The 8,559-nt window shown below is 33.6% G+C and overlaps 1 protein-coding gene across 1 annotated transcript in view; it reads right to left on the reverse strand.

The window, feature by feature from the left end:
* Nucleotides 1–2,223, reverse strand: part of LOC138704372 (neuroligin-4, Y-linked-like) — a 1,066,533-nt gene extending 1,064,310 nt beyond the window's left edge. Inside the window, exon 1 of the mRNA XM_069832203.1 lies at nucleotides 1,824–2,223. The gene's annotated coding sequence lies outside the window, so the exon portion shown is untranslated. The remainder of the gene's footprint in view (nucleotides 1–1,823) is intronic.
* Nucleotides 2,224–8,559: the final 6,336 nt, after the last annotated feature.

Raw genomic sequence — 8,559 nt, forward strand, 5'->3', positions numbered from 1 at the left:
ATAAAATAATTATATAAAAATATTATATAATTAAAATATGTATATAGTCATTTATGTACATTTGTGGCAGGTAATTATATACAAGGAACAGTTAAATTATTAACGGATACCAGTTGAAAACCCCCGGTTGTTACTCGTGAGTGAATTTTACCTGAAGGAATTATTTTTATAAGAATGACAGTATTGCTCAATTTGAATATAATTGAACACGCTTCCAATCGTGTTATGAACCAGCGATATCTTTTGATAATTATTAATATCTCATTTTATTTCAAATTATCATAAACATAAAAACGACATTATAAATAATTAATTAAAAATTTGCATAGAGGAATTTGTGTGAATTTGTTCTGGATAATGAATTATTACTTATGGAACATATTCTCTTTCTCAAAGGATTAACTGTACTAGCTGAAAATACGTGAGTGAATTTCCCCAGAAGTAATTGTTTTTACAGGGATGGCAGTATTGTTGAATTTGAGGACAATGTAATAAGCTTTGAATTGAATTACAAAACAGCAATATATTTTTTTTATATTTTATCATTTTACAGAGTTTTATAAATACGAAATTATTAAAAATTATGAAGATTTTGGAGTAACTATTTTGTGTGGATATAATGGCAAACGTCTATTTTCATTATAAATTTTTTAATGAATTCAAACATTTTATTTTGGGATTATTTAAAAATATATTTTTTATATATTTCAGAAGATTTTTACTCTAGTTTAGTTTGTTTTATGGATGGAAGTATTGCTGAATTTGAGGACATTGTGATAAGCTTTGAATGGAATTATAAATCAGAAATATTTTCTTTTATATTTCATCATTTTACAGAGTTTTATAAATACGAAATTATTAAAAATTATGAAGATTTTGGAGCAGCTATTTTGTGTCGATATAATGGCAAACGTCTATTTTCACTGTAATTTTTTTAGTGAATTCAAACCTTTTGTTTCGGAATTATTTAAAAATATATATTTTTTATATATTTCAGAAGATTTTTACTCTAGTTTAGTTTGTTTTATGGATGGCAATATTGCTGAATTTGAGGACATTGTGATAAGCTTTGAATGGAATTATAAATCAGCAATATTTTTTTGATATTTTATCATTTTACAGAGTTTTATAAACACAAAATTATTAAAAATTATGAAGATATTCGTGTAGCTATTTTGTGTGGATATAATGGCAAACGTCTATTTTCATTGTAATTTTTTTATGAATTCATACATTTTATTTTGGGATTATTTAAAAATAAATTTTTGATGTATTTCAGAAGATTTTTACTCTAGTTAGTTTGTTTTATGGATGGTAGTATTGCTGAATTTGAGGACATTGTGATAAGCTTTGAATGGAAATATAAATCAGCAATATCTTTTTGATATTTTATCATTTTAGAGAGTTTTATAAATATTAAAGTATTAAAAATTATGAAGATATTCGTGTAGCTATTTTGTGTGGATATAATGGCAAACGTCTATTTTCAATGTAACTTTTATAATGAATTCAAACATTCTGTTTTGGAATTATTTAAAAATATATTTTGTACACATTTCAGAACATTTTTATTCAATTTTAGTTTGTTTTGAGTAATAGCTCAAGAAAATCCCATAAAAAGTATTTTTATTCGCGACATGAAGAAATATGATTCTGGGTCATTTTAAACGTATACTTGTGAAATGTTTTGTTCTCGTATATAAAGGAGAAAGTATAGTTAACCTTAAAGAAGAATCTAGTGACGAATAAATTTTTGTATAACACAAAATGTAATACAGATAAATTTACAAGCAGATAGAGCTAGAAATGAATAGAATACTCACAATGTACGTGAACTTAAGTTTCTATCCACACGCTAAGATATGTCAGGCTAGAGCACAAAACTGTCGAGTACCCAATCGTCACTTTCACATGTCGACATCACGGGGTATAAAGAGACATGATCACACAACCCCCAGTAAGCGAAAAGCGGTGTGGGAGCGCTCGACCCGGAGTAAATCCACAGCAGTTTCGGGGGTGTTCAAAGGGGTTCGGGAAAGAGAGGAAAAGGTCAGTTTCAACACAGTTACTTCACTGAGAGGTCAGAGGTTCGAGTCCCGGCCCGTGGCGGGGGGTCCGGCATGTATCACATACACAATATGCAGCACTGATAAAAATGTGGGCGGTCTCGCGTCTCGGAATGCAGAAGCTCGACACTAGCGCCGCCTGTCGGACGCCGACTGCAGCAATTTCCAGTTTTCCCGCACCCCGGGCGGCTGTGCCTCGGCCAACTCCGGGCAGCGTCGGGCTGGAACCCGGGCCTGGCCGGGACGGCCGTGATCGATATGCAGTCCTGGACCTGGAGGAGGCGGACGCCGCCGCCACCGCCGCCGCCGCCGCGATTAACCTCCTTGTTGTGTTTTTACTGTCCGCGGAGAAAGTGGAAGGAAAAAATCGATCATAACATTTGTGTCTCACACCGGTCTATTTCTTAAGCCGGGACGGACTGCACAGAAAACAACTAACGCAATGACCAAATTACATTCCTTCTATATTATTATTCTATAATTTTACTTAAATTAATACTTTCCTACAAATTTCTTTTGTGCGAGATCGTGCGTATTTGCTTGTTTTCCGCACAGAACCAATACGCGGTAAGTGTGAAATACCACATTCAGTATTCCCAACGTAACACACATAACAATTTCCCTCTTCTTACCGCTTAAGCGCCATATTCATTTTACTGCTTTAGGCTTTTAACATATTATTTTTAGAGACGTTTAACATAGTAATAATTATAAATTGGAAACTTACCACTGCAATTTCACCTAAATTGCAATGTTAATTATTGTTTCTAAATATTTGCAAAAGTTAAGTAAACTCTACAACACCACAAAAGTTACTGCATTCGTGATGCAAGTAACATTAAGGAAGCCGTGAAAAAATCAACAAGATTCCAGATGCCGATGTTATTACTGCAATAGACTGGGGAGAAAAAAGACAGACGTACATCACGGCCTGCAGTAATATAGTAAACACAGCAAACATTTTATAGCAACAATTTGAAGATAGATATTTTTTTGTTTTTAAAAGTTGCCATCATTGAACAGAAACCAAGATGGAGATTTCATTGCAACTAATTATAAATTCATCTTTCAGGTATGTACTAAACGATCTTCGCACAAAATAATGTACGATACACGAGCGGTATGTTTGTTTTCATGTTCTCGGAAATTAAAAAAGCTCAACTACGTTTCGCTTTTTCAATTCTTTCCTCGAACATGAAAACATCAACATACCGCTCTTGTAACGCATATTACTATTCTGTTATTTCATTCATTTCTATATATATAAAATTTGAACTGGTAATGGAAATTACGGGAAAACGGCTGAACGGATTTCAATAAATGACCCCTCATTTTGAAGCTCGGAACTCAAAGTTTTTCAGAAAAATAGTACTTTTCAGTGAAATGTCAATTTTTCAACATAATTTTCCTATTTTCCAAAATCCATCTGTCGTCAGTTTTGAGAACTAGCTAAATTCCATTTCAGAATAAAACAAAACACACACTACAGTAAACAATAGTATACGAAGGCCATGATCTGCAAGAATGCCGACATATTTAGAGCTCAAATTAAATTGGTTATTAAAAACTTAACTTATTAAAATAATTTACAGGTTCGATTCTTTGGTGTGTAATTTTCTGGGTACAGCTGTGTATTAGATATTAAAAACTACGAAACTTGAGGTGGTTTGATGTCATTATTACCATTAGAAATGAAATATTATTGTAGTTAATGCCATGATGTGACTATTTTTCATTAATTATACATATTAATGCTATATTAATGATATGAAAGTGAAACGTTTTGGGGTTATATAAGTAGATGTAGAGAATATCTTAAATTAGATTTTGATTTCTATATTTTACTGAGTGGCGGCTATATAGTATATGTTACTGAAAGCTATAAAACTTACGTAAGATAATAATATTCTTATTAAAAATCAAATATTTTTATAGTTATTAATCAATTGGGGTTGGGACTTTTTCATACATTTAATGGCGGTGTGGTGTAGATATTTATATGCGTGGTTCTCTTCAGTATTGGCTCGAGAGAGAGTATCTTTCATTATTATGGAAGCAAATAACTTTCAGAATGTCTGGTATTCTTCGTTGAAAATAAATCTGAAAAAAATGTTTATTTGAACGTCTAATGAACTTAGTTTGCAGCATTTGCTGCACAAGCCACTAGTTACAGCATAAATTAAAATGTTATATTGACCAAGTATCGTGTAGGAAATATTGGTTAAAAATAGGAATAATCGTCAAAACGACCCCGAATTTCTGTCAGGCAATCTCTGATTTCGTTAACAAATCTTCTCACTCATTTTTGTTTCTTCTTTAGTCTCTTCTCAACATAATTTACTTTCTCCTTTCTTAATTTATTGTATACTACTTCATACTTCTCCACTCTCTGCTACATTCTTCTTCTTCCTAGTCTTCTTAGTTCCATCGTTTCTTATACTTTCATTTCTCTCTTATTTTTAATTCCACTCTATTTCATTTTTCAAACTTTTTTTTTTTCATTTTTTCTTTTTCACCATCTTTTTGTTCAACTCTATCCACTACTATTTCCCCTCCCGCGTTGTCCTCATTTATTCAGGACAGGTCCTTCACTGCAAACCCGGCATTATCCCATGTTTCCAATTTTTTGGCTTCCTCTTAGTCTCCGCATATGACCCATATATCATAATGCTGTCTATCATCTGATATCTTCTTCTGCCCCGAACTTTTCTCCCGTTCACCTTTCCTGCCAGTACATCCTTCAGTAGGCAGTTTCTTCTTAGTCACTGACCCAGCCAATTCCTTTTTCTCTTCCTGATCAGTTTCAGAATCATTCTTTCTTCACCCTCTCTTTCCAACACAGCTTCATTTCTTATCCTGTATGTCTATTTCACACGTCCCATCCTTTTCCATATCCACATTTAAAATTCTTCTAGTTGTTTCTCTTCACTTCGTCGTAATGCCCATGTTTCTGCTCCCCCCATACACTAGAACACTCCACACAAAGCACTTCACTAGTCTCTTCCTTAGTTCTTTCTCCAGAGGCCCGCAGAAGATGCTCCTTTTTCTATTAAAAGCTTCCTTTGCCATTGCTATCCTCCTTTTGACTTCCTGGCAGCAGCTCATGTTACTGCTTATAGTACACCCCAAGTATTTGAAGCTGTCCACTTGCTCTACTGCCTCATTTAGAATTCACAAGTTTACCTTCTTTACTTTTCCTCCTGTGACCATGGTCTTCGTCTTGTTTGCATTTATCTTCATCCCATACTGCTCACAGCTGTCATTTAGCTCCAGTAGCATATCCCTTAGTATCGTCTCCTCTTCTGCTAACAACGCCATATCGTCAGGAAATATTATACACTTTTATTTTTGTGTTTCTCTTACTATCACTCCCCCATGTTCTTAAAACTTTTCCTCATTCATATCCCTTTCTCGTTATTTTTTTGATTTGTCTTGTACTTCCCTATTTCTCTTTTTATTCGCCTATTACAAGATATTAACTGTAAGTTTTCCTATTTCGTTTCGTCTTCCAATATCTTTCCTAAACATTTTGGATCTTTTCCCTTCACTAGCTCCCCCCTCCTCTGTTTACGTGCCCAATTCTGTCTTCTATCCCCTCCCTTCCGCTTCATATTCCCCTTTTCACTGCTATCGTCTGTACCTTCCTCGATTTATTAACAGTCTATGCATTCCCATATTTTCATCAATTCCGTAATTTTCTTACACTCCAATATCCGTACTATTAAACTGTCATAGATCGTCAATTTTCTTCTCTTATCACTCATCTTTATATGGATACACGTACCCTATGTTCATTTCTGAATGGCATCTTCCGGCATTTGTTTTTATACAGTATATCCTTGAGGTTATCATCACGGGTGGAGTTTAATACTCAAGGCATAGACAAACGATGTAGGCAATGTCTGTTGTTGACATTGGGTATTGTTCTTTTGTTTTTTCAACAAATGAATGCAGCCGTGTATTAAAAACGAGAAATAAATTCCACCTATGTTATTATTACAACGAAATTTAATTTAATTTCTTTAAAATATTTAAGGGGAAGAACCTACAGGAAATTTTTTTCTCATATTATTTTAAGTATAGCCTCTATTTTCCTAACATAGTTTCATATCAATGTTTGAAGCCTTTTAAATACATTTTCACTTTTGCTTTTTATGGTACAGTCATAGACATAAAAAAATGCAAAAAAAAATGCAGTATTATAAAGAAAATATATATCTGCTCTCAAGAGCATCGCAGATTCACAAATGTTGTCTTAAATGAAAGCTAAAAAACTGATAATCAATTTTCTTTGGTGATTTTTTAAAAATTTTGATTTTTATATTCTTGTTTTTATAACAGGAAGGAAACTACACTCTATTTTTACCTTATTCCTTAATTTGCAACTTGACAATTTCCTCTTACAGAATTATTCATTTTTAATGTGAGAATATGCCCTGAAAATTTTATTCAGTTGTCTCTACTATTGTCTGAGATATTACATATCAAATGTTTAAAAAAGTAAAATAAAAAAACTCCGGATATTCAAGGGACTAAAACGCAGCGGCTATTTAAAAATTGAGTAAAAGCAACTATTTTCTTCCTAAGGACCTTGAAATTTCGCTCAAATGAAGTCAATACTGTGAAGTATTTAAGGATAAAAATTAAAAAAAAATAATTTTGACACACATATGGTCATTCCAGTAGATCCTTCCCCTTAAGGGCGAAATGAATCTTACAACAAACCAGGCCTGGGCGTAAATACCTCAATTGAGGTACTGCAGACTATCCCTTAAGTTCCCACTTCACATTCCCGATATATCGGACCGATACGAGTAGACCTAAAGGCAAGAATTGCTCAGTGACGGATTGTATAAGGCATGCATCATAGCTTTCGGCTATCGCTGGTCGCATAAAATCCATCACTGATGCACAATGAAGCGGAAAAAACATGAGCGGAGGATCTCCTTTCCTTTTTCTTCCCCTTTGTGCCCAAGGTTGCAACAGAGCATTACAAATTTATTATTGAGACTTACTTCCCCACAGGAGTTTTAGTTGAAGAGCTGTATCGTTATGTTGTTTATCATTGGGAGAATTAATTTCTGGCCAACTGGCCACAATTCAGCAATTTCTCGCAGGTTTGTTAATAGATAAATTCAATATTTTTTATTTTGCACGTGTGGCAAAATGTAACATGTTTTTAAAAACGGACGTAGGTATAAATTTAAACTACTATCAAATACCTTACTATAATAATACGGGACAGCTAGCAGTTTTACGTGCGAACGACGCTGGTGCTGCTACCTACCTGCCGGTGTGGAGATACTCGCGAAACAAGCTGTAATCAACTTCAATGTATATTGTTGCTGGGATAGTTAATAGTTTTATTAATTAGTGTTGTGTTAAAATGTCAGTGTGTATGTGTGCTGTCTATAATTGTGACAATTGCAGCATTGCAAATTGCTCCAAATCGTACTTCCGATTTCCGACAGTTCATAAAACGTGAGTCAACAACATTTCTTTAGTAGGCCTAATTCCTTCGTCTTTGTGTTGATAGAAAAATTCAAATTAGCATTTTTATTTAGGTCTAATAAATGAATAGAAGTTAAAATATGTTGGAAATTTTAAGGTTTTAGCAAATTAAGTTTTATTGTTGTCCACATGCCTTTACTAATAATTATTACAAGCATAAGATTACTACCATTTTTATTTCTGCAGTTGTCAGCAATGGGTATATAAAGCATTATTGCAAATTCATTCCTAATGTCAGAACTGATTTTGTCTCACTAAAGGAAAGAAAAAATATGTAACAATTATTAATAATTACAGAAAGTAATATGAAGTATGCAATATTTCTCATAATATGCAGCTCTGATATAAGGTAATAATTTTACATTAAATACTATTCAACATTTCTTAAGTGTTTCATATATTATTCCACATTAGTAACTCACGTTTTAAACAATAGTCTGAATCTCGCTATGATAATATTTGTATATGTGGACGTAATTCCATCCCGCTCCGCTAGATGTCAGGTCCGCGATATTTCGCACTCACGCCAAAGCTACTAGTATACAGCTGTCCGGTATTATTATAGTAAGGTATCTGGTACTAGGTACGAAATTCAGGCATTCGAAAGTACCAGAAATTATTAAATAAGTAAAAAAGTCTGTCTTTGGTTAGACTCGCCAAACAAACCTATGACGTCGTGAAAATAAAAACAAGTAACGAAAGCTCCCTTTGAAAATTGGAAACATGTGTACGTATAAAAATGCAGAATGTATGTTTTCACACCTAACATGTCTCAATTGCATACACACATATCAGTATGGGGGCCCAGCCGTTATTCCGATCATATTACAATAATGAAATTCAGTTCCTAGGCTAGTGACCTCGCAATAACAGAGACTTGAACCCGGTCTCCCTCTGGTGCGCGGCGTCATCCCATTTCTCAATTATGAGCACAAAAATGGAGGCACTTAGTGATTAACTAACGGACAGGCTGAGTCCTTAA

The sequence above is a fragment of the Periplaneta americana genome, chromosome 8 (genome assembly GCF_040183065.1).
Source record: "Periplaneta americana isolate PAMFEO1 chromosome 8, P.americana_PAMFEO1_priV1, whole genome shotgun sequence".
NCBI classification, from domain to species: Eukaryota; Metazoa; Arthropoda; class Insecta; order Blattodea; family Blattidae; genus Periplaneta; species Periplaneta americana.